Source organism: Oryx dammah, unplaced genomic scaffold (genome assembly GCF_014754425.2).
Source record: "Oryx dammah isolate SB20612 unplaced genomic scaffold, SCBI_Odam_1.1 HiC_scaffold_11, whole genome shotgun sequence".
Classification (NCBI taxonomy): Eukaryota; Metazoa; Chordata; class Mammalia; order Artiodactyla; family Bovidae; genus Oryx; species Oryx dammah.
Genome location: NW_024070195.1, coordinates 10263316 through 10289958, shown reverse-complemented (window position 1 = coordinate 10289958; position 26643 = coordinate 10263316). Strand labels below are relative to the sequence as shown.

The following is a 26643-nucleotide window of genomic DNA, read 5'->3' as shown; positions in this document are numbered from 1 at the left end:
GTCAGAAGATAAAGAGTCGTCATTTAGAAATAAACGCCCATGATTTCTCTTCAGCATTTGTAGTCTTTTTTTCAGCTCTTTCCCTCCCCCTCACCCCTTCCCCAGGCTTTTGCACACCAGCAAAGTGCGCATACAAGCCTCCCGCTGGACGCTTGTGTCCTGACGCTCACTCTTCCTGGGGGCTTCTAGCTCTTTACTTTCCTAAACAGCTCCTTCCCCGCTTAAAAAAAAAAAAATCTCAAGGCTGTGTGAAAGCATATCAGAAGCAAATTGAAAAGCCCAATGCATGTAAGTTATTAGGTGGTAGGACAAATGAGATCCAAGTTCATAAATGCTGATAGTAAATTGCGGAGTAAGAGAATTGCCACAGAAGATAGTGAAACAAACTTCTATGGTGGAGGAAAGGCAAGAGGGGGTCAGGAAAAGTTCCTGGAGGATATGGAGATTAGGTCGGGGCTTGAAGGATGGGTGGTATTTTGACAGACCAAAATGGAGCAGAATGGAGGCCTGGGGGAGCAGTAGAATGTCATGGGTATTTGTTATATGTGGGCACCCAGATCCATTCAGCCTACGTTTTGGTAATAGCTCTCGACTTTCTTTTGGATGTCCACCCCTGATGCCTTTCACTGGGTCCAGTTGGGCTGATGCCCTGGAGGTGGCAGGGGACCAGGCCTGGCCAGTGGGACTCAAGAGTAAAGAAGAGAGAAGAGAGCACAGACACTTCACAAAAGAAGAGTCAGCAATGGCAAATACGGACATGAAAATGTGCCTGACATTGTTAGTCATCAGGGAAAGAGAAATTGAAGTCAGTGAGAAATTAAAGCTGCTGTGCATCTGCCAGAACAGAAAAACATTAAAAGACAATAATAGTAACTGCTGGAGAATATGTGAAACGATCGGAACTTTCATACTCTGCTGATGGGAACACAAAACGGTACAACTGGTCTGGAAAACTGTTGGCGGTTTCTGTTTATATACAGAATCAAGCAATTTTTCTCTTCCTCTTTTAGACATTTACTCAAAAGAAATAAAAGCATAAATCTACAAAAATGTTCACTGCAGCTTAGTTCCTAATAGCAAAAAATTGGAAACAACCCAAATGTCAACCCACAGGGAAAAGGAAAAACAAAATGTGATATATCCATTAATTGGAATACTATTCAGCAAATAAAAAGGAATCCAACAGCTTGGAGGAATCTGAAAAACACTATTTGGAGTCAAAGAAGACATTTGCAAGAGATGACACACTTGATCTCATTTGTATAAAGTTCAAAAACAGGCAAAACCAATTTAAGGAGATAGAAATCAGAAGAGTGGTGGTTACTGGGCAGAGAAATAGATTAATAGGAAAGGGGCTCATGTTGATGTATGACAGAAATCAACACAATATTGTAAAACAAGTATCCTCCAATTAAAAATAAATTTAAAAACAGTGTATATATTCATATATACATATTTATAATATAAATATTATATTTTAATATATTTGTATAAATAAAATGTTGTATATATTTGTCAAAACTCATTGATTATACCCTTAAAATTGGTGTACTTTCCTTAGGTAAATAATATTGCAATTTTAAAAAGCCAGAATGTTCAGCAAAAGTTGAAGAAAAGTATTTTAAAAGTTCCGCCACCCAAAGAAAATCAGTATTGACACTTGGCATAGTTCCTTCTATTTTTAATTTACATGTGCTTATTTTAAAAAGAGTTGTAACAAGATTCATATTTAACATTTGGTCCCTTTTTCATTTAATAGTATATTGTAGGCATTTCTTATGATATGAATTTCAGAAAACGACACGAGTGGCTGGACCGAGGTTCACTGTATCTATATTTCTTGTCTATAGCAGTGTTCTAAACCAGTGATGTTCAGGTTTCTAGTGTGAGCCATTGAACGATCACCTTGTGACAAATTCCCAGAGATAGACTAGATCGAAGAGAAGGATCGTCTTTGTGCTCCTTGACACATATGTCTTTTAACATTAGCTTTAGGGTCTCAGGGAGATTCAAGCACATATGGACAGAGCTAAGACAGCTCATGTCAGCCCATTTTGCAGTTTTTATGTATTCTCTATTCTTTGTTGTCTACATTGGAGTCCTAGGGACATATATCCACCATGAAGTGAATTATTTATCGGCATGCGTGGGGCTAGCTCAAATGCTGTCGATCTCATTTTAACTCATGAAATTAAAAAATATATATGTCAAGGCCATTAGACTAGCATTCGCCTAAGAGCTGGAGGCTTAGTTGCTCAATGTGTAGCTTCAGTCTCTTGCTGAAGCGTCTTATCTCTGCTCCTAATCCCATTTCGGGAAAAGCTTGTGACCTTGGCTGGACCCTTCGCCTGCTGGTCTTGGCATCAGGGAACTCCTCATGCCGTATCATCTATGGAGAAGACTCTGGCCAAAGCCTGAAGGGAAGGAGCTGACCGACCTGTGATTCTGTGTCAAATATGACACAGGGGTTTTCTCATTTAATCGGCACAACTGCCTTTTGAGGTGGATGTTGTTCCTATTTTACCCCAGAGGAAATGGAGGTCCAGAGAGTTAGGTGAGCTGCTTATGGTAGAAATGGTCATTCAAATAAGAGATATTTGTGGTTTGAAGATAAAGTAGCAAGTCATATCTTGTTCTTATTCCCACTGTAGCAGCCCTTCTCTGGGAAGGCCCAGGAGTCTGTGCAGAAGGAGATAAGATGTTGCAGCTTCCAGTGGACCTGTATTAGCCAGAGCAACGTCAAGCACACCACATCCGGTGGTGGTGGTGGTGGGAGTGTTGGAAAATAAAGTATGTGTGGGGCAGGCTGAGACGCAGGCCGAATCCAACACCGGACACTCTTGGTGGCAGCTTTGGGTCCAGCTGTGGTTCCATGAAGATGGCTGGCTTCCCACTGAGTGACTTAAAGATGAAAACAGCCGACTCTGTGCTGCCAGCCCTGTGTGCTGTCTCCTTGAGCTGCCCCTGTGCCACGAAGGGGTGTTTTCCGCAGGAAATCAGGGTAACGGAGGACGTTAGAAAGTGTCAGGTCCAGGGACTTCCCTGGTGGTCCAGTGACTGAGACTCTGCGCTCCCAACGCAGGGTGCCCGGGTTTTATCCCTGGTTGGGGCGCTAGATCCCACATACCGCAGGCTTCCGGGTGGCTCTAGTGGTAAAGAACCTGCCTGCCAATGCTGGAGACGTAAGAGACTCAGGTTTGATCCGAGTCAGGAAGATCCCCTGGAATAGGAAATGGCCCCCCACTTCAGCATTCTTGCCTGGATAATCTCCATGGACAGAGGAGCCTGGTAGCGGGCTGTACAGTCTGTGGTGTTGCAGAGTTGGACACCGTGATTGAAGCGACTTATCACACAAAATTTCCCATGTGCGGCAGTGGAGATCAAGGATCCCATGTGCCATAACTAGAGATCCGGCACAGCCCAACGAATACGAAACAAACCCCACAGAGAGCTCGTTTTTTGTTTTTTGGTTTTCTTTTGAAAGAAAATGTTAGGTCCAACTCAGAATGCGGAGGGACACAGGGAGAGTTCAGTGACATTGCAGGTCTCGATTTTGGACTCCTTTTATCCCATATTTTCCCCAGAAGATTAAGCACTGGTGACCTCTATGGACACCTTAGATTTTGGGGAGAGTGTTTCATATTCCTCTATCAAATGATTTTTATGCTTGAGGTTTGCCTTCTCACTTAAGACCCATAGAGATGCCTAAGCTTTCTCAAGAGGAGGGACTCAGTCAGAAGTGATACCATTGGTAAGGGCCACGGCTAGAGGTGACACACCCCACGACTCTGGCCCCATGGCTCCGCCTGTCTGTCCTGAGACCTGAGGGCATCGCTAATCCCCACTGTGACCCAGGCTTTCAGCACACTGGCTGGGGAGCTGGCTAAAGTGCCAGCAGGAACGCTGCAAGTACGACCGTAGCCTTAGGGTAAATGGCCTTTGATATAAATTCCACGGTAAACAGAAGTTAAAGGATATGTCTTTGTCATCTCTCTCTCTCATTCGCTCACACAAACTCTCTCTCTCTTTCTCATACATTCAATAGGAAAAAAAAAAAAAAACTGTTTGGACTAACATCTTGGTTTTATAATCTTATTTTTATATTGATGAGAATACTATCAAGTGAGGGGAAGGGGAGAGGCATAGAAAGAGACAGAACCAGAAAGAGGAAGACAGATGGAGGAAGAAATTGCCTTTCACCAGTAATATTCAGAATCACTCACCCATGGGTCATAAACCATTGAAAAACTTCCTTGGAATTGTCCAGCCTTAAATAATGCTCTGGGTACTATTACTACAAATCTAGGATCTGAGTTGATTGCAGAAATAGGTAGCAACGTGAAGCGGTGTATAAACAAGGGATTTTGGCATCAGTAAGATCTGGGTATGAATCGCAGTTATGCTACTTGTTAGTTCTGTGACTATGGGGTGTTGTCGAAACTTTCTGTAAAGTGAGGTTAATAATGCCAATCTGAGGCTATTCTATTAACAAAGTGAGATAAGACATGCGAAAGCCTTCAGGGCATACATTTAATTGGATGCCTAACTCATCAATTCTCTACCTGGTAGATTTATCCTAACATGGTCTCACACTGCAGCCTCAGTCTTAACTGTGAGTTTCTCTTGGCACTTTGGCAATTGCCATTAGTCTCTAAAATGGTGTCCATAGTCAGTTTATTTTGCCATGAATTTTATGGTTCGATATATTTTAGGTGGCGCTCATAGTAAAGAGTTCACCTGCCAATGCAGGAGGCTCAAGAAATACAGGTTCAATCCCTGGGTCGGGAAGATTGCCTGGAGTAGGAAAAGGCAACCGTTCCAGTATTCTTGCCTCGAGAATCCCATGGACAGAGGAGCCTGGTGGGCTACAGTCAATGGGATTGCAGAGTCAGACACGTCTAATTTGACAATGTGAGAGGGTAGGAGATGAAGATGTTCTATTTGTAAAGGTACGCAAAAAGGTCTGCTTTCATGAATGCATCTGTTCATTTAGTATATTTTTTCCCTAAATGAAAAGGGCTCGCCATGAAGGACTGATTCTCAGACTATCCCACAAATAGGTTATGTTAGTCCCACGTCACAGGTGGAGAATCTAAAGCTGGAAGTTTAAGTATTCTGGGTGGCTCTGCTAGTAAGTGACAGAACTAGGATTCTAAGCTGGTTCCTCCTGGCCCAAAGCCTCTCCATTGTCCACACTTATAGACACAGAGTTTTAACACAGCAAAATAACATCCTTGATCCCAGTGACATTGCATGGGAGTCAGATGTTGTCTTCCCTTCCACAGGCTCTTTGGGTGCAAGGCTTGCCTAAAACTTGAGTACCCAATCCACCTCTTTGATATAAGTTAAAATGGAACCTTAGAGCAAAAAGGGAGAAGAAGGAGGTTAATAAAAACACACATTTTCATTAAAAAAAATTTTGTTTTGTTTTGTTTTATTTATTTATTTTTTTGTTTTGTTTTAGAGATTATCAGCAAGAAAGAATAGGACAATATGGACGCCAGAATCTTCTTAAAAGGTTCTTACTTCTTGATTCATGGCTGGTTTTCTGACTCCACTTCAGAAAATCTTCCTGGTGCTTTTATTCCTCAGGAACGAGGTTGTCCCTGGCTCACACCCCTCTTCCCCTCCACACCAGGAGGTCACCCTCTTGGCTCATAGTAATATCCCTCCTTGGCATCTCTGAGGACCTAATGGCTGGAATTCCTGCTGGGCTAGGAATCATTCCTTTTTGTACATTCCCTAGGAATTTTCTGTTTTGTAAGCCATGGGACATACAATTAGAAAAATTCTCTTTCAAACGATTTAAAAACTTAGGAAGAGTTGTTGTCTCTAAAGGGATAGGTTTTAGATATCTGAAAAGTTTACTTATGTAAGCCACCTCACTCACAGGAAAAGGGAGTTCATCCAGGAGAATGAGAAACATCCCAAACTTTGTGTTCCAGGAGGGTTCTGGAACTCTAGAGACCAGGGTGTGAAGCCTTGTTGCAGGCTGAGATGTAAGGGGCATGTCCCTTAACTGCTCTGCCGCTCCGTCTTCAAAATGGGATGATACAGTTCACACAGAGGTGTCGCAAGGACTGAGATGGTGTATGCAGAGGACGTCAGGCCCCGAAACCGCTCAAAGGACAATCTTATAGTCAGAGCAAGTACAGAGGGTGAGACCAGCCCTTCTCTCTTCCAAGAAACATTTGGGTCTGTCTGAAATGATCATGCTTCCTTCTTTGGCTGTGCGAGTTTTAAATTTGCTTTGTAGAAAGGACACGGAGGGGTTAAACAGGAATACAGTTTTTAGCCTTCTTGGCGTTTTCCCTCTTTGTTTAACATCAAAGTGGCCCGCAGTCCATTTTGCCAGTTTATACATATTGTTGTACTCAGAGAAAGGCTGGAGGAGCGGAGCTGGCGGCCTGATTAGCTGTGACTCCCTTGCAGGCTGGCTTAAGAGCCCAAATGGATTCTACCCTTCCAAGGTTTTAATGATAAGGGAGTGGGGGAAGGGGTGGGGAGACTCTCCTTCCCTTTTGGAAGGAGACTTTGTGGAGGCCCCGCTAATAAATCATTTGTTCCTTCTAAATGCACGCTCGCATTCACATAAGCACAGACTCAGATGGTTCCCACTTGAAATTTCTCATCAAGTGCAAATAGCTCCCAGCCCGGATGGCTGAGCTGTTTTCCAGCCCCTCTTTGTGCCGAGGTTCAGCTTGGGAGCAGCCCTGGGGACTCACTTGGGGGTGGATCAAGGCCAGGAAACAAAGTCAGAGGCTCACTTGGTCCCCTCCCTACCCCGCCTCAGCCCTCATCCCACCACCCTCCTGCACTCCTTTCTCCTTCCACTTTGAATTTCAAGACAGGAGAAAACTGGGCCACAGCAAGGATTTAGGAACTGACCTTCTCTCCCCCAATCCTTGAGAATCACCCTGAAGCCTGCCCTCTCCCAGGGCAGGGTTTGCCAGCTCTGGAGGAAGCTGTGCAGAGAAACGGGAGCAGCGGAAGGGAAATTGGCAAGAGAAACTGTGCTCACCTGCCTGAACCCAGTTCCGCTCCTGCGCCTCCTTCCGCCTGGCCTGGGGAGAGCTGGGGGGTGGTGGTGCGGGTGGCGTGGGGGGAACAGCGGCCACGTGCTCACTTCCGATCAGGCTCCCCTCGATCTGCCTCCCCGCCCCTCCCGTCCGTCCAGCCCGGTCCAGCCCAGGGCAGCCGCCTGCCTGCTCCTGCTCCTGCTCCTGCTCCGTCGGCCGGAGTCATTTGGAGCCGCCAGGTTCGCCTTCCTGTACAGGTGTGCAGCCTGGATAACCGGTGATTAATGCCTGTGTCTGGCCGGGCCCTGAGGGTAATTTGATTTGCTTGATATCTGGAGTGATCACCCCCTTTTCCCTGCCTCCTCCCTTTCTTTGCCGGAGTTTGTGGCAGTGTTTACCTTCATCGGTGTTTTAAGGTGATGAATGACACTTGTTTCTGGTGTTTGTTTCCGCCCAAGTTTTAATTAAATTTTGCACGAGGCTTCTGTAATTATGGCCCTGGGTCTCTCTCCATCTTCCCTCCCTGAAGTTACTCAGCACTCAGAATGCTCCCCAGGTCTCCTTTCTCTCCCCCTCACCATCTAACCCCAGTGTTGGGGGGCCAGCAGAAGGCCCCCATCCTTGCAGCCAGGACCTTTGGGTTTTGTGATCTGTGATGACACAGTTCACGTCCCGCTCTGATAGCTTCCCTGGACTGGAGCGGGGGACGAAGCTCACCTGCAGGAAGAGAGCTAGCCTTGTCCTAGGTGACGTCTGCAAAATCACCCCCTAAGTAGATACTGCCAGGCCTGCCAGGAGGCTTTTGTCTCTGTTATGAGTGGGGTGAAGTTGTATTTTCCTGTTCTTTTCCTCTTTCCTTTCTAAAAGCTGTACGGAGCTTCTGTATGTTCCAAATGAGAGAACGCCCACATGGCCGGGACAGCAAGAGCAATGGAGTAATGGTCTAGGAAATAAATGAAGTGAACCAACCCAGGGATGCTGTCTGCCTGCAAAGTGGAGATAAAATTAGAGCAAGTCTGTCTGGTTCAACTTACAGTGGGTCCACCGTTCGGGCCAAGAAGTAACCTGAATTGTACATCTGAGGTTGCAAAAATTGGCTAAGTTTCTTCAACTGTGTTATTCACCTGCTTTTGTTTTGGTTTGTCTAACTCACTCCCAGAGAACTCATAAGGAAGATATTCCAAATTCCAAATAAGGAAGAGAAAAAAAAAAGATCACATTCTTAAGAAACTGTTAAGAGAAATTTTAGGCCAGAGCAGTTAAGGGGCTGACCTAGAAACACCTTTTTGGTTTCAACATGGACTTATTAAGACTGTGCTGGCTGTTGTGAGGATGCCAGTGGCATGGGGTGTGGTCCTTGCCTGCCTGGATGGAGCTTCAAAACCCCATTAGGCACAATAAGGCTGACGCATTTAAAAGAGTTCTGAGAGGCGTGTGGTGTTATGGAGGAGACAAGATGGAGTCTATACGAGGGCAGGAATCCTCCACCCTCCTCTGCTACTAATGAGTGCTGAGACCCCTGGCAAGTCATTGTTCAGGCTTGGTGTTCTCGCTACCTATTAAGAAAGTCGAATTAAATAATCTCTTAAAGTTCCTTAGAGCTTAATCTTAGAATCTAATCACCAGCACCGGTAGATCTGTTGTATAACTAAGCAATAAAGAGAAGTATGCCGACGAAAAATACCGCGAGCCCTGAGTTTGGGAAGGGCTTGTGTCTCAGAGAAGAGGACCAGCTTGAGGAGGAACCCCTGAGGCTCTGGGCTCAGGATGGACTTTGAAGGCGGGCGGGAGACACAGCAGCGAAATTGCAAGGTGTGTTTGGAGAATGGGGAATGGGCCAAAGGGTCGGAGTAGTTTGTAGAGGTTGCTGGTGAGGGGGACGCTGGAAAGTTGGGCTGGGGCCAGATGGGAGGGTGTTGAACTCTGGCCTAAGGAGTTAGAACTTGAGTTTGCGGGTGAAAGGTGGTTATGGAAAGGCTGACGCAACAGAGAGGAGGCTGCACGGGTGTGTTACTGGGGCAGCATGGAAACAGCCTAGCCTTTGTTTTTGGCATAAGAGCTGGCTTGTCCATGGGGTCAAAAGCTTCACCTAACCAGATTCCCCTTGATACTGGACATGACTCTTCTCTGCTTGGCGTTGCTCAATCAATCAACGTAGAGTGCTGGGTCAAAAATAGAACAAAAGACGTGTGAGAGCCTGGGGACAGTGGTCATTGCTTAACATTAAGAAAAGAAATTTTGGTAGGATATACATAGCCTAAAATTTAAATTTCAGCCCCTTTTAGGTATACAGATATGGTGAAGGACAAGGAAGCCTGGTGTGTTGCAGTCCGTGCAGTTGCGGAGTCAGACATGACTTGGCGACTGAACAAGGTATACAATTCAGTGGTATTAAATATATTCACATGGCTGTACAGCGATCACCACAGTCCATTTCCTGACCTTTTTCATCATTCTAAACAGAAACTCTATACCCATGAAACGATGACTACCCATTCCTCCCTCCCCCAGCCCTCAGTAACCACATTCTACTGTAGAATGTTTCCATAAATTTGCCTGTTTTAGGCACCTCATATAAGTGAAATCATATAATATTTGTCCTTTTGTGTCTGGCTTATTTTACTTAGTATAAGGTCTTTGAAGTTCGTGTTGTGATGTGTGTCAGAACTTCATTCTGTTTCAAGACTGAATCATATTCCATTGTGTGTTTATTTTGTTTATCCATTCATCTGTTGATGGACACAGGTGATTTTTACCTTTTTGCTAGTGTGGATGACATTGCATTGAAAATCTGAAATTTGGCTGAGAAAAACTGTACTCTCAATGTATGAAAAAACCATTTTTCTGCAGAGAACTTTGAGCAAGGACCAGACACCTCAGGTGGGTTGGATGACTTGGAGATCCGAGGGCTGTAAGGGATGTGAATGGAATGGCTTTTCTGACAGCTCCTTGACACTGAATAAGTTGATGAGACAAGGTCTTGGCAGAAGGAAGGGAGCCTCCTGGGGAAGGAGACATAGAATCCCTCCTCCACCCTCCATACTTGCCCCCCACCCCGAGTTTCCTCTCTGCTTCTGCCCCTCAATCAAATCTGCTCACAAAGAAGGGCTGTTTGTTGGAATAAGCACCGACTGAACTTAAACCAACTTGCTATTTCTCTCAGGAGTATTAGTATTGTGCATCTCATCTCTCCTTAGATAAAATTAGATTTTGTTAATTGTCAGAAGGATTCCAGCATCTGACATGCAGGTGGAAGAGATGTGGGCGTCTTTCCTGACCTCCTCACTTGCTGTAAACCTCACGGAAGTACCCTTCCTTTCCTGTAGTGCGTGGGTTTGAGGAGGCAGGTACTGGCCCCTTTGGGATACCCTTGCCCTATAGGAGGAATGGGAGAACAGACTGCAAACCTGGAGGATGGAGGAGCATTTCGCTGCTTTTGAGCTTTCTTGTTGCCATCTTTGTTAGAGCCAAAGCTGTCCCGGGTTTCTCCACTTTCCTAGGATGAGAGCAGTTGGGAGCATGACCCTTTCTTTGGGGACCACCTGGAGAAATTTTCCTAAATTAGAGTGGGACTGAGCTGCCTGGATGAGGGACACCCCAGCTGTTTGCATGCACAGCTGCAGGTGACTCAGAGACTGGATTCTCCTAGCGCCCTGCCTGCCAGTGCAGGTTTCCCATGGTGAGACTCACCTCAGAGGTTCCCACTCTGGCTCCACACCTGTCCCACCCCTGAGTCTCACAGGAGGCTGGTTCTATCCCAGGAAACCTCACAGAGCAGAGGTAAGAGGAGCTGGCTGTTTTGGGTGTGTGCTTCAGCATGGTGGAGCCGAGAACAGGCTGAGTGTGCAACCACTGTGGCCGGGTGTGTTCAAGGTATGTGCAGAGCCCTTTCTCACTGGATGCTAAATAAGGACAAAGGTGGTGTATGGCTGTCAAAACTTCCATCAGCTAGTCTGTCAACAAACATCCTATGTACTAGGCACAGGGAATGAGGAGATTTAAAAAAAAAGATAAAAAAGATCTGTTTTGAATCCACCAAATCTATGCCAAAACCAATACAGAATTGTAAAGTAAAAATTAAAAATAAATAAGTAAATAAATTAAAAAAAAAAAAAGATCTGTTTTTTGTGTGCTTAAAGTAAGGATAAGAAAGGCAAGTTCATAATCAAGTAGAATACTGAGTGTGCAAAATTTTAGTTCCCCCAAATGACCTCAGTATTTTCCTAAAATATGGTGTACTCATGGGCTTCCCTGGTGGCTCAGAGGGTAAAGAATCTGCCTGTAATTCGGGAGACCTGGGTTCGATCCCTGGGTTGGGAAGATCCCCTGGAGGAGGGCATGGCAACCCACTCCAGTATTCTTGTCTGGAGAATCTCCATGGACAGAGGAGCCTGGTGGACTACAGTCCATGGGGTCGCAAAGAGTCGGACAGGACTGAGAGGCTAAGCACAACACACATGCATAGGAATGGAACATTTGAGGTGTAGGAAGGTCAAGAGTCTTTTCCAATGGCCTGGCGTGCTGCGATTCATGGGGTCGCAGAATCGGACACGACTGAGTGACTGAACTAAACTGAACTGAAGGTCAAGAGATCAGGAGACTTTTACCATGGAAAAGATAGCTTGTTATCCTCACAGATTTTAAGATGAGGGGGCAAGCGCTGCCACAAGGGGCCACGTGGGAAAGCACCAATGTCATCAGGAAGCAGAGGGAGGGAGAAAATGTGGGTAAGAGCCTTTCTAGATATGCAGATGACACCACCGTTATGGCGGAAAGTGAATAAGAACTAAAGAGCCTCTTGATGAAAGTGAAAAAGGAGAGTTAAAAAAGTTGGCTTAAAGCGCGACATTCAGAAAACTAAGATCATGGATGGCATCCGGTCCCATCACTTCATAGCAAATAGATGGGGAAACAGTGGAAAACAGTGGCTGACTTTATTTTTCTGGGCTCCAAAATTACTGCAGATGTTGACTGCAGCCATGAAATTAAAAGACACTTACTCTTTGGAAAGAAAGTTATGACCAACCTAGATAGCATATTAAAAAGCAGAGACATTACTTTGTCAACAAAGGTCCATCTAGTCAAGGCTATGGTTTTTCCAGTGATCATGAATGGATATGAGTTGGACCATAAAGAAAGCTGAGCACAGAAGAATTAATGCTTTTGAACTGTGGTGTTGGAGAAGACTCTTGAGAGTCCCTTGGACTGCAAGGAGATCCAACCAGTCCATCCTAATTGGAAGGACTGATGTTGAAGCAGAAACTCCAATACTTTGGCCACCTGATGCGAAGAGCTGACTCATTGGAAAAGACCTTGATGCTGGGAAAGATTGAGGGCAGGAGGAGAAGGGGACGACAGAGGATAAGATGGTTGGATGGCATCACCGACTCAATGGACATGGGTTTGGGTGGACTCCGGGAGTTGGTGATAGACAGGGAGGCCTGGCGTGCTGCAGTTCATGGGGTCTCAAATAGTCGGACACAACTGAGTGACTGAACTGAACTGAACTGAGTGGCTTCTGTGGGGGCGACTGAACTGAACTGAACTGAACTGTGTGGCTTCTGTGGGAAGGTACCATGAAGCAAGAAAAACAGACGTAGGCCTGGCTAGTTGGAATAGTCCTATCAGGCGCTGGAGCACAGGGACTGTCCCTCATTGTCTGGCCCTGGGTCCTGGGGTGATTAGGGCAGATACAGAGTGGCCCAGAGTGTGAGAGCTGATAAGGGGGATGGTTGGGGTGTGGGCTCTGGATCGGCTGGTTTGTATTTGGAAAGTGCACTTGTGATAAGTTGTCGACTATCTCTAGGGGTTGGTTAACCCTGGGAGGGCAGTCTCTCCAAGGGCAGCAAGGCCCCAGATATATCAAAGCACCAGAATACAGAAAATAAAAGACATGGCTAGTACAGTATTATGTCTGGTCCCACATGCTTTCCAGGAGGCTTCCCTGGTGGCTCAATGGTAAAGAGTCCACTTGCCAATGCAGGAGACATGGGTTCGATCCCTGGGTTGAGAAGACCTCCTTGATCCCTGGGTTGAGAAGATCTCCAGGAGAAGGAAAATGGCAAACCACTCCAGTATTCTTGGCTGGGAAGTCCCATGGACAGAGGAGCTTGGCAGGCTACAGCCCATGGGGTTGCAAAGAGTTGGACACAATTTAGAGACTAAACAACAACAAAATGCTTTTCTAGAATCTGATACTGGTCCATTGAAAGGGGAGTCTATTTCCTCTGACCTTGAGCTTGGAGGACCTTTGTGACTGCCTCAGTGACTAGGCCAGAGGAAGCAACAGTATGGCTTCTGAGGTTAGGTCATTCAGGACGATATGGTTCCCACTTGGCTCTTTTCCTGTTGGGACACTTGCCCTTGGAACTCAGCCCCCATGAGGAAGCCCAAGGTACCTGCAGAGGCCACAGGTCCGTGTTCTGATCCAGAGCTCCACAAGGGTCCCAGCTGTTTGCCTGCATTTAGTACAGAGCCTGTGAGTGGATGCAGCTTAAGATCCCAGTCTCCGGGCCACCCCAGCTGATGCCAACAGGAGCCGAGAAAAGCCACCCTTGCCAAGTCTGTCTAGATGCAGATTCTTGAGCAAAATAAATGGTGTCATTCCTTCAGCCCCTGGTCTTGGGGTATTTTGTTATACAGTGGAAGGTAACCAGGACACAGGATGGTAAGATGATGCTGGGGTGGGGAGGTTGTTCTGAGTGCACATGAGGAGGCTGGAGGATGGGAATAGGGATACAGTCCAGTCAGAAAAGGCAGTATAGAGTTAATAATAGTAACCAAGGGACTTCTCTGGCAGTCTAGTGGTTAGGACTCCAAGCTTGCCCTGCAGGGGGTATGGGTTTGATCCCTGATTTGGGAACTAAGATACTCTGAAGTGCAGCCAAAAAGGAAAAAAAAAAAAAGTAAAAATGGGGATTGAAACCGAATGGGACCCCAAAGGACCTTCCTGGGGACAAAAGAGTCTCTGTGTTCGACCCCTTCACCCCAGCACACACTCTAGCGTGTGCCATTCCCTGAGTTCCAAAGAGTAGACTCAAGCAATTACTAATTAGGGAAGTGAGGGAATGCAGGAAAGAAAATGGTCAAGAAACCACAGTGCTGTGATAAAACAGAGTCCTAGTTCCCCTTGAAGGGAAATACATAGTAATCTGATGCAGCTCTTTGAGATATTCTGCAGGCTCTAAGGCCCCCACCTGGGAAAAGAATGGTGGGCTTTAAGAGCTGAGAGGGGAGAGAGAGGATGTGGAGAGCAGGTGGCCGCCCCCGTTCCCTATGACCCACCGAAACAGGAGGGTAGAGAGTGGGGCACAACCTTTGAAGAGTGACATGGTGGTGAAAAGTGAAAAGGGGAGTGTTCATTGCTCAGTCATATCCAACTGTTTGCGACACCATGGACTGTAGCCCACCAGCTCTGTCCATGGAATTTTCCAGGCAAGAATAGTGTAATCAGTTGCCATTCCCTTCTCCAGGGTATCTTCCCAACCTAGAGGTCAAATCCAGGTCTCCTGCATTGCAGGTGAATTCTTAATCATCTGAGCCAACGGGGAAACCCAAAACTTGTATGTTGCTTGACAAACTGGTTCAGTTCAGTTCTGTCGCTCAGTCGTGTCCAGATCTTTGCAACACCATGGACTGCAGCACTCCAGGCTTCCCTGTCCATCACCAACTCCCGGAGTTTACTCAAACTCATGTCCATTGAGTCGGTGATGCCATCCAACCATCTCACCCTCTGTCGTCCCCTTCTCCTCCTGCCTTCATCTTTCCCAGCATCAAGGTCTTTTCCAATGAGTCAGTTCTTCATATCAGGTGGCCAAAGTATTGGAGTTTCTGCTTCAGCATCAGTCCTTCCAGTGAATATTCAGGACACTAGTTTTATCTCCTTGCAGTCCAAGGGACTCTCAAGAGTCTTCTCCAACACTACAGTTCTAAAGCATCAATTCTTCAGCGCTCAACTTTTTTTATGGTCCAACTCTCATATCCATACATGACTACTGGAAAAACCATAGCTTTGACTATACAGATCTTTGTTGGCAATGTAATGTCTCTGCTTTTTAATATTCTATCTAGGTTTGTCATAGTTTTTCTTCCAAGGAGCAAGTGTCTTTTAATTTCATGGCTGCAGTCACCACTTGCAGTGATTTTGGAGCTGATCTTCATTTTGTGAATGTTGAGTTTTAAACCAGCAAACTGGTTAGAACCAACTAGGTCCAAGATGCAATGATTTGACTTCCAGTGGACCTTGAACCTCATTATATACTCCTTGTAATACATTTGCATAAGCTAAGTGACACACCCACCAGTGCTGTGATAGTTCCTGGGCCAACTGTCAAAGATCAAAGAAGGGGCAGTGGTTCAGTTCCTGGAAATCTCTGCACCTTGCCCATAGTCCTTGGAATAATCCTACTGTTCTTTAGCCTTTGAAATTACCCAAACCCCCAAACTAACCATGCCATATTTCGGGGTCTATCACCTTCTGAGATGGCCCACTTTCTGTCTCTGGAGTGTGTTTCTCTCTGAATAAATCCCCCCCCATTTTTAAAAAGATCTTTTTGATATGGGCCATTTTTTGTAAGTCTTTATTGAATTTCTTACATTATCACTTCTGTTTTACGTTTTGATTTTTTGGCCATGAGGCATGTGGGATCTTAGCTTCATGACCAGGAATCAAGTCCCAGTCTGAGTTTGACTGGCTCGAGTCCTAGAACATGGGTTCAAATCCCATTCTGAGCTGCACAGTTTCACTATGACATACGACTCTAGGCCAGTCTTCCTCCACCTCCAGTTGGTCACTGCCTCCTGAGCCACCATCTGATTTTTGGCCTCCTAGTTTGGCAAGATTGAAGGCAGGAGGAGAAGGGGGTGACAGAAGATGAGATGGTTGGATGGCATCACTGACTCAATGGACATGAGTTTGAGTCAGGAGTTGGTGTTGGACAGGGAGGCCTGGCGTGCTGCAGTCCATGGGGTTGCAAAGAGTTGGACACAACTGAGCGACTGAACAACTCAGCAACAGCTTTGTTCCTCTCCTCCCTCTTCTGACCCTCTGCTCTATCTGACTCTGGAAATAATTGCAAAGGATTATTGTGTTGGGACTTATATAATATGGACTGAAGTGCAGAACACACCTTACAGTTTGTCTCATTTTCCTCCCGTCACTGAAGCAAAGTGTTGAGAAGAAGTCATTTTACAGTTGCTGCAGCTGCTACTGAATTTAGATTGGAAAAACGATTTGCTTGAGCAAAGTGGTGATCAGATAAATCCCATGAATTTATTGCTTAAAAAAATGTGTCTGTTAGAGAGAGGGAGTGGCCGCCCTGATGTTGTGAGGGGGCAGGGTTGGGGGAAGGGGTGTTGACAGCCTCTGTGCACCAACCTCAGAGAAGTGTTGGGCAAATAGGAATGATGAAGGCCTTTCAGCCCTTCGGCATCTGATAAAATCCTTCCCTTTTTTATGATCTCATTTAATCTTCACAGTGAGATGGGGAAGGTAGCTTAGGGGTGGCGTTACCTCCTGTTTATAAATAAGGAGAATGAGAAATGCTCAGCTAACAAGCAGAGGGTCCATCTCCAGCCTTTGAATCTACATAAGTGCCTCTGCTCTTTGGATGATCCACTTAAGTGTATGTGGTCCCACTGATTTTCAGATGAGATTCACTCTTGGAAGGGAAGCAGGGAAAGACACTTGACATTTATCTTGTGATCATTTCGTGCCGGGGACAGGGAGGGGGGTGCTTGTGTTAGCTTTCTGTAGGGGCTGGCTTACGATACAATGGGAAATGATCACAGTTGCTTTTGGTGGCCTGGGCTTCGCTTGGATGAAGTCTTTCTCCTCTTTCTGAGCTGTATCCAGCCCGTTCCTAGGAGGCAGAAGCTCCATTCCTGCTGCTGTTTATTAAAGCAGGGCTGGGCTTTGCCCCCTCGGGTCTGTGTCTCCACGGTCTTCTGCGGCTCCTTGTAGGCGTGGGGTCCCTGTGACTTACTGCGGCCACTCCCCCGTGGCGGGCCCTTCTCCTGCAGGCTCACTAGGACCTCCAGCCCCTGTGGAATCACTTCTAGATGTGTCTGAGAATGCTCAGGAGTGTCCTATCTGGGCCTGCTGGGCCTTGTCTCCTGAGGTGTGAGCCCCTGGGTTTCCTTGAGCCCCGGGGCATCCATGCTCAGCAGCTGCCTGTTCTGGGCAGCCTGTGCCCCATTGTTTTTCAGAATTTCAGCAACAGAGTTTCTCAGCTTCTTCCAGAACTCCTGGTCACCTCACGCATGGTGACAATGGCTGAGTCCTTGTGAGGATGATCGTGATACCCGGTTGCTTGGCACACCCCCTTGAGGGATCCTAGGTATCACCTGGGACTCGGGGTCAGTCTGCCTCTCTGCAGATGACTGTGGCTGGTTACTGAGTCAAGCTCAGGGGCCTGGTCCCTTTTCCACTCTGGGTGAGGTCTCTCTGTCCTATAATAACTGATAGGGGAGTGTCAGTTGCTTACATCCCTCCCCTAATACCACACTGTGAGTCACTGATAAAAAGCAGTGGGCCATTGATTACCCACACTATGCCAGCCGGGGCACTGGGAACTTTGTGTATGTTATCTTTTTAATTCCCAGAACTACCTGAGACCACACAACTTACTGCACATGGGTTCAGAGGTCAGGGTGTGTCGGCCGCGAGGGTTGTCTAGAGAAGTGACTGCACATTTCAGCACCTTTATCCTTCATCTACAAAATGAGCCATTAGACCATATGCTATTTAAAATCCTGACTTGAAAACTCACCTTTGTTACCTTTCTGAGGAATATCTCTGACCTCACAAAAGTCAAACTTAAGCCCTCAAAAGACACAGAGCTGACCGTATAATAGAAACCTGTCTGATTCCTCTGTCCATGGGATTCTCTAGGCAAGAATACTGGGGTGGGTTTCCATTCCCTTCTCTAGTGGATCTTCCTGACCCAGGGATCTAACCTGCGTCTCCCGCATTGTAGGCAGATACTCTACCGTCTGAGCCACCAGGGAATCTCCAACACCTGATATCTACATACCATTATTTGTTGTTCAGTAGCTAAGTTGTGTCCAACTCTTTGCAACCCTGTGGACTGCAGCACGCCAGGCTTCCCTGTCCATCGTTACATCAGTGGGTTGTTATTCTGAGGAGGGAGTTGTTTAAAACTATCTATTATGATTGTTTTTTAATTTCAAGTAACAGAAAGCTCAGGTCAAGGCTATAGTTCTGCAGTCATAACCGGATTTGGGAGGTGGCTGTGATCCACTTGGAAAGAGCACCAACTTAGCATCGAGTATCCGGGGCTGGAGTGTAATTGAAATTTACCAGCTCTGTGTCTCTAGGCAAGGAATCTTTGAGCATCAGTTTTCTCAACTGTAAAAATAAGAATTGCAGGATTCATCATGAAGGGGCTTTATGCGGTCCAATGAATGTGACAGAACATCACACAGTTGTAACTGCTCTGTGCTACGTAAGAGTTATTATAACTCTTCTTTGACTGCTTCTATTTATGTAAAACCTTCACATCAATGCTTGTCAGCTCTGGAATGAGCTTAGGGAAGGCAATTGCTGACTCTGCCTATGGGCCTCTGTTCACCACTCTGACACTGCTCTACTCTCCCCAAATGTAGTCTAATTTTCCAAATAGTCTCCAGGGGGAAAATGTCCCTGTTTCTCCTTTGTGCTTGCATTTCATACCGTGGCAGTGGTCTTTTTCCTCACAGATGATCGTAGTTTTAGTTCTGTAGGGCTTCTCTGATAACTCAGTTGGTAAAGAATCTGCCTACAATGCAGAAAACCCCAGTTTGATTCCTGGGTCAGGAAGATCTGCTGGAGAAAGGATAGGCTACCCATTCCAGTATTCTTGGGTAAAGAATATGCTGGTAAAGAATCTGCCTGCAATGTGGGAGACCTGGGTTCAGTCCCTGGGTTGGGAAGATCCCTTGGAGAAGGGAAAGGCTACCCACTCCAGTGTTCTGGTCTAGAGAGTTCCATGTCCACGGGTTTGCAAAGAGTTGGACATGACTGAGCGACTTGCACTTCACTTTAGATTTTGGTAATCTGAGTGTTCTGAAATCTCCAAGAGGGGCAGGTGGGCTGGGATGTGGTAGGAAAGGCAAAGTTCCTTCCTGGAAATGTGAGGATCTGGGTTCCGTCCAGGGTTTTTCTACCGTGAGCTGTTGGACCCCAGGAAAGTCCACCAATCAATTCAGCCTCATTTTGATAATTTATGCAGAGAAAAATTTCAGCCTCATCTTCTACAGAGGATTTTTGAGAGGATAAAAGCATTAGCATTCCCATTATATATCACCAAATATGTAGAGAATACTTTCAAGCCGGGCCATGTGCCGAGGATAAATCAGCTAACTGGATGTGCAGGAAGCCAGCGTATGTGCGAGGCCCATTTGGGTCTCAGGAGGTAGGCTGGGGGGCCTCACCTGGGGGGCCTTGAACACTCTGGCTACGATGGGTGCTTTCCATATGGAGGCAGTATGTCAGGTGGGAAGATGGGGAGGCCTCAGGGGAAGATGGGCACCCCTGAGGGGTCGCACTGACTGCTCCTCTCTGGTTTCCCCTCCTACTTGGGGTGGCCCCATCAAGAGAAGCTGCAAGTACACCACCAGCCCGTCACAACCGCTCCCTGTAGGGCTCGTGGACAAGTGTGTAGGATCAAGAATTCAGATGGTGATGAAGAGTGATAGGGAGACTGTTGGCACCCTACTGGAATGGGATGACTTTGTCAATATGGTACTGGAAGATGTCCCTGAATTTGAAGTCACACCAGAAGGAAGAAGAATGACTAAATTAGACCAAATCTTGTGAAATGGAAACGGTATAACAATGCTGGTCCCTGGTGGAGAAGGACCTGAAGTGTGAATGGATTTCCTTGACTTAGGCTAGATCCTGTTTTGCCTTATGGTGACAACAAAATGGAAATTGTTTTAACCTTTCAGTGTTTGTATTCTGTGAAGCCGAGTTTCACATTGAAGGGAAATGCTTTGAGGATGCCCTGTTCATGCCCATTTTTGTAAGTTAATCATGATTATTTTGGGAAAAGAACAGTTTTTTTTTTTAAGACAAAAAATAAAGCTATTTTTGTTAAAGAAAAAAAAGAAAAAGAAGCTGAAAGGAGGTGATAGAAGTGGGGTGGGGTGGGCGCCCAGTGATGGGACAGTTACAGAGTGGACATGTGACAAGGGTGTTCACCTTGAGGGCCCTGACTGGCACACCAGCGTCCCCAGGGCTGGTGACTCACCTGTACAGGTAGTAAAGGAATTCCCTTGTGGGGCCTTGCAAATCATTCTTTTAATCCAGTTTCCCAGGAGCAAGGGGAGTATTTTGGAATAATCTCACTGGAAGTGGTGTCATCCCAGCTCCTGAGTAAGTCCAGTACTTTATGCCTTCACCAACAGTCCCGAGGAGGTCTCCGTCCCTCTGCAGCTCTGAATCAGCCCCTGTTCCCCTGAAGGCTTTGCTGGAGCGGGGCTTTGGGTGAGGGCTAATTAGATAATGCCTGTGAAGCACTTGGAGTTCCTTGGAGACGGTGCCTTTCGATGTATTATTAATAGTGGTGAGCACAGTGTTTCCAAACAAAGACGTGCCTACTTAAATACCCGGGGCAAGGGGAGAGAGGGCAGAGGGGAGGCCTGGAGAGCGGACCCAGCAGAGAGAGCCGGTCCTTGGGGAAGGCCTGCAGTCCCATCACGGGGTCTTCAAGGTGGGGATGGAGGGCAGGGACTGTGAGTATGAAATGGAAAGTCGCAGGGCAGTACTTGTGTAGACAATGTGAGAAGGGCCCTGGTCTGTGATGGGGTGCAAGGAGGGAAGTTGGCAAGCCTGGCCAGGCTGTGCCCTCGGGGCTGGTTTCCTGTTGAGGAGATGTACCGACTTTCCTTTGGGGCTCACCAGGGCTTCTCTTGGGCTTCCCTGGTGGCTGAGACGGTAAAGCGTCTGCCTGCAATGCGGGAGACCCAGGTTCGATCCCTGGGTTGGGAGGACCCCCTGGAGAGGGAAATGGCAACCCAGTTCAGTATTCTTGCCTGCGAAATCCCACAGATAGAGGAGCCTGGCCAGTTACAGTCCATGGGGTCACAAAGAGTCGGATATGACTGAGCAGCTTCAGTTTCAGTTTCAGGGCTTCCGTGGTGGGTCAGATGGTAAAGAATCTGCCTGCAATGCAGGAGACTCAGCCTTGATCCCTGGGTCAGGAAGATCCCCTCAAGAAGGGAATGGCAAACTACTCCAGTATTCTTGCCTGGAAAATTCCATGAACAGAGGAGCCTGGTGGGCTAGAGTCCTTGGGGTTGCATGGTCGGGCACAACTGAGCAACTAACACACACCAGCTTCCAGGAGCACTGCCTGGGATGGCATTTCCCTGAGAGAGCTCCCTCAGCTTTAGCTGGCTCTGTTTCCTAAGAGATTAACCCGGATTAACCCCTGCTCCTCCCAAAGATTGGGGGGTGCCCCATGCAGATTTCAGTATCAAATGGCTGGATCATTAAAGGACTAATTTGAGGAGGCCTAATTCTATGTTAGGGGTTGTGACTCCCATCCCGTTGGAGGATCTAGCTCAGAGAACTCACCCCTCTATCACTGGTGACCCCTGTAGCTGCTCGCACAGGTAGGTATCCAGGGTACTTCCAAAAGACATATTGAAGTCTGTTATGGGCTAGGGGTTTGTCTCCCCTGAAAACTCTTATGCTGAAGACTTAATGAAACTGTTTACTTCAGATTATGACTTGAACCCAGCCAAAACCCAGGATACCTGGTTTCGGTAACTAACGAAGATCAGATTTCTTGATGTCTCATTGAAGTAAGAATTTGGTGAGAGACAAAATGATAGGTAAGAAGTGGATCTATCCAGATTCAGAGAGGAGCACACTCCACAGAGTGTGGGCCATGTGGCGTGAATAGTTTTTATAGCCTGGGTAATTTCATATGCCAATGAGTGGGAGGATTATTCCATCTATCTGGGGGGAAGAGGTGGAGATTTCCAGGAATTGGGCCACCACCCACTCCTTGGTCTTTTGACAGTGCCTTGGAACAGTCATGGCACCTCTGGGTGTGTCATTTAGCTTGCTGATTGAGGATCAAGGTCTAGTCTTGTCTGCCATCTTGATCCCATTTGATTCTAATCGGTATATGTTGTGTCCTTGAACTATGTCATTCTTTCAGAAGTTGTGCCCTGCCCTCTTCCCTCCTGTTTCACGAACTCTCCCAATGGGATGGTGTTTGGAGATGAGGTCTTTCTTTGAGAGGTGGTTAGCATTAGGTGAGGCATGAAGGTGGGGCTTTTGTGACCAAACAGAAGTTCCAATGCTGATGCACAACGAGGCCAAATAAACCGAGATGTTGGAGTTTGGAGCAGAGAAAGGCTTATTGCAGAGCAAAGCAAGGAGAACAGGTGGCTCGTGCTCAAAACCCTCAAACTCTCCAGTGGCTTTTGGGGAAAAGGTTTTGTAGGTAAAATTTGGAGTGAGGGCTGAAGGGTGTGTGACTCTGTTCTTCTTGGTTGGTGGTGAGTAACAGGGCAGTGCTCCAGGAACCTTGCCCTCAGCCTGAAGTCACCATCCTTCACTTGGGTGGGGACTTCAGTTCCTTAGGAAGAACTCAAAGATATCATTATGTATATTTCTTAGGAGGAACCAGGACCTTGCCCCAAGCTGCACTATTGTTTCTTGACTGTTCCTTTTTGCTTCTGCGTCTCCTCCCTTCCCTGATTAGCAGTTGTTTGAATCTGACCTTTGGCACTCTGGGAAGGTCAAGGAGGCTGAGAGAAGCCTATTTCCTTACAAAGTAGAAAGAGGGAACTCACAAAGAATGTGTATCTGGGAGGGCCACCCAAGGTCCTGCTCCCTTTCAACCTTCCTTGGAAACCAGATTCTTGTAGATTAATTAGTTAGGATGAAGTCATGCTAAAGTGGGGGTGGGCTCCTGGTCCAATGTAATTGGTATCCCCATAAGAAAAGGAGAGACATAGACACACACAGAGGGAAGATGACTCGAAGACCTCAGGGAGAACGCCACATGAAGAGAGAGGAAGGAATGAAATGATGCATTTCCAGCAAAGAAATGGCAACTCATTCCAGTGTTTTTGCCTGGACAGAGGAGCCTGGCAGGCTACAGTCCATGGGGTGGCAAAGAGTCAGACACGACTGAGCAACTAGATAACAACAACAGTCAGAGCAACAATCTACCAGCCAAGGGATGCTGAACATCGCTGGCCACACCACAGAAGCTAGGAGAAGCACACAGAACCCATTCTCCCCTCCCGCATTCAGAGAGACTACGGCCCTGCCCACAGGGTAACTTCAGACTTTTCCTCTGCAGAACTTTGACAGAATGAATTTCTGCTGCTTTGGGACTACCCTGGTGGTCCAGTGTTTAGGACTCCACACTCCCAATGCAGGGGGTCTGGGTTCAACCCCTGGTCAGGGACCTAGAGCCCACATACTGCAATTAGAGATTCTGCACGCCACCACAAAGACCCAGGATCCTTGTGTTGCGACTAAGGTCCAGTGAGGCCAAAATAAAAAACAGATAAGTAACAATTTCAAATTTCTGTTTTTAAGCACCTGGTATAGGGACTTTTTCACAGCAGCCCCAGGAAATTAATACTTTAGGGTCCAGGAGTGTTCACATGCTCTTTCAAACTGACCACAAACACCTCGGTCGCCTTAGAAAGCCAGCCAAGCCCAGGAGGCCTCCACTCTCTTTGTGTCTCTATTTTGGGAAGTCTGTACACACGGGCTCCTAGGTTCACTCATTGAGGACAGGCCTTCTGCTGCCAAGTTCTCACACAAAATGTTCCAAGACACAAAAGGGCTTAGAAACCCAGAGGCTGGAGCCAGTAGAAAAAAAGCAAAGCTGTCTTCCTGTTTAGCCAAAGGACAGGCGTCTCTGAATACCAAAAATCACACATCATTATTTATCCTCATGAATCACCAGGTGACATTATATTAGCGGACACCCCACCCCATCATAGGTCAGTCCCATTAGTTACCAAGGGGAAATGGGCAGGTTTAGTGTAGCTTAGTAAAACCCCAATGCATCAGATGATCTGGCGCATTCTGGCACTGAAACTTCTTTGCTGTGCCTGTGAGGCACCCTCTGGTCTCAAGGGGTGGACAGCAGACAGCTGCCAGGGTCCCCCTTCTCCCTCATGCCTCCGCCCCCACAATTGCAGATCACAAGGCTTTTCAACAGCTGCCTAACCACCAGCGCCCTGTTCCTGCTCCTGGGTGGAGATGGCGCATGGGATAAGCTGGGCCGCAGACACCTGGCACTATCTCGTGGTAGATCATCTTTCAGAAGATGTGTAAACCTCCAGCAATCTCAAGACCAGAATCTACCTCTAGGATGCTCCTTCAGAATAGCACCCTGAGGTTTTGCCTTCGGGGAATTCCACCTGCCACCCCACCCACCCCGTCCCCCAGTCCTTGCTTCCCTGGGAGGGGCTGATGCCATTTGTTCTTGTTTGCTCAATAACGTGTGTCTGACTCTTCGAGACCCCATGGACTGCAGCACGCCAGGCCTCCTTGTCCTTCGCTATCTCCCTGAGCTTGCTCAAACTCATGTCCATCGAGTCAGTGATGTCATCCAACCATCTCATCCTCTGTCACCCTCTTCTACCCTCAGACTTTCTCAGCATCAGGATCTTTTCCAATGAGTCAGCTCTTTGAAGCAGGTGGCCAAAGTATTGGAGCTTCAGCTTCAGCATCAGTGCTGTCAATGAAAGCACTCAGGGTTGATTTCTGGTTTGATCTCCTTACTGTCCAAGGGAGTCTCAAGAGTCTTTTCCAGAACCACGTTTCAAAAGCATCATTTCTTCAGCCTTCTTTATGGTCCAAGTCTCACATCCATACATGGCTACTGGAAAAAACATAGCTTTGACTAGACAGACCTTTGTTGGCAAAGTAATGTCTCTGCATTTTAATATTCTGTCTAGGTTTGTCCTAGCTTTTCTTCCAGGGAAGAAGTGTCTTTTAATTTCATGGCTACATGCACTGTCCGAAGTGATTTTGGAGCCCAAGAAAATAAAGTCTGTCACTGTTTTTGCCATTAATCCAATAAATAAAGCCTTCTTCATTTGTGTCAGTTAAGCTGCCCAATTGACTCAAACCAAAGTTTTTCTGCCTCCAAATACTGAAGAGCCAATACAGTTTAGGTGGGGAGGAGATACAGAAACTTGTGTGGGAATGATTAATTTTTAAGTTTGGGCTGCTGAAGGCAGAATGGTCTCAGCTCATGGCTCCTGGTTATTAAAAAAATGTTCTCAGGGCCTGTGGGTGCTAGTATAAACCAGTCCCTATGTTAAAAACAAAACATGATTATTAATTAGTGCAGATAGATTAGAATTTTATTTAGAACAGGAAGCCTGCATAGGTTTTTGCATTTAAAGTGTTGATTAGAGGCATGAGTAGGGTGCGAAGATTTAAGGGTAGGCTAATTAATTGGGCAAAATAATTCGTGAGGCCTGGAGGAGGGCATGGCAACCCACTCCAGTATGCCTGGAGCAACTGAGCACAGCACAGCAGCACCGTGGGCGAGGCCTTGCACTAGGTACTGAGGGAGATGAATAAGAAATGGCTCTTAGGACAAAGGGAAAATAATGACTTTCGTGGGTATGTCACTTAAGCTGAAGCTCCAATGCTTAGCGGCCTGATGCAAAGAGCTGACTTGTTGGAAAAGACCCTGATTCTGGGAAAGAGTAAAGGCAAAAGGAGAAGAGGGCGGCAGAGGATGAGATGGTTAGATAACATCACCAACTCAACGACATGAGTGTGAGTAAACTCTGGAAGATACTGCAGGACAGAGGAGTCTGGCATGTCCATAGCGTCGCAAAGAGCAATTTAGTGACTGAACAACAAATGCAGTGATGAGCTTGGCTTTAGGCTATCAGCCTCGGGACATCCTGGTTTCTCTTTCCATGCATTATTATTTCAATTAATCCCTATAATAACTCTATCACTTGGGTTCTATTTTGTATGGTTTCTAAGGTATGAGCAGAGTCAACTTAGTGGGTAAGCCTTCTAGGGAGACTTCCTGTCACCAGCATGACTAGGAAGCTGAAAATGCCACCCAGAGTTTCAGATGAGTTTTACTGGTGGAAATTAAGACGCCTTAATCTGTCAGTGCAGGGGACACAGGAGACTTGGGTTTGATCCCTGGGTCAGGAAGACCCCCTAGAGAAGGAAATGGCAATCCACTTCAGTACTCCTGCTTGGAGAATCCCATGGACAGAGGAGACTGGTGGGCTACAGTCCACGGGGTCACAGAGAGTCAGACATGACTGTGCACGTATGCAGTATGGCATGACTTCCATCATAATCCTGTACTGTGATTGGTGACTGGTTGACCTGCAGTTTCCCCAAAGACATATAAGAAACAATGGAAAACAAGGGAAGGACTTCCCTGGTGGTTTCAATAGTTGGGACTTTGTGCATTCCTGTCTAGAGTGTCGGTTCAATCCCTGGTCCAGGAACTAAGATCCCATCATCCATGTGGGGTGGCTGGGGGAATAAAAAAAGAAACAAGGGATGAGGCTGTGGAGGTATCCTGAGTGGGAGTGAACTTGTCGGGTCCTTCCTAGAGCAGGTATGAGAAGAGAGTCAGGGAGATGGGGAGAC

At 46.8% G+C, this 26643-nt stretch overlaps 1 non-coding gene and 1 pseudogene across 1 annotated transcript; both read left to right on the top strand.

Annotated features, from left to right (window-relative positions):
• The first annotated feature begins 19479 nt into the window (after window positions 1-19479).
• On the top strand, window positions 19480-19890 carry LOC120870249 (annotated as a pseudogene).
• Window positions 19891-20937: 1047 nt separating this feature from the next.
• TRNAC-GCA lies at window positions 20938-21009 on the top strand. Its single transcript has one exon. It is a non-coding gene; the product is annotated as a tRNA-Cys (tRNA).
• Window positions 21010-26643: the final 5634 nt, after the last annotated feature.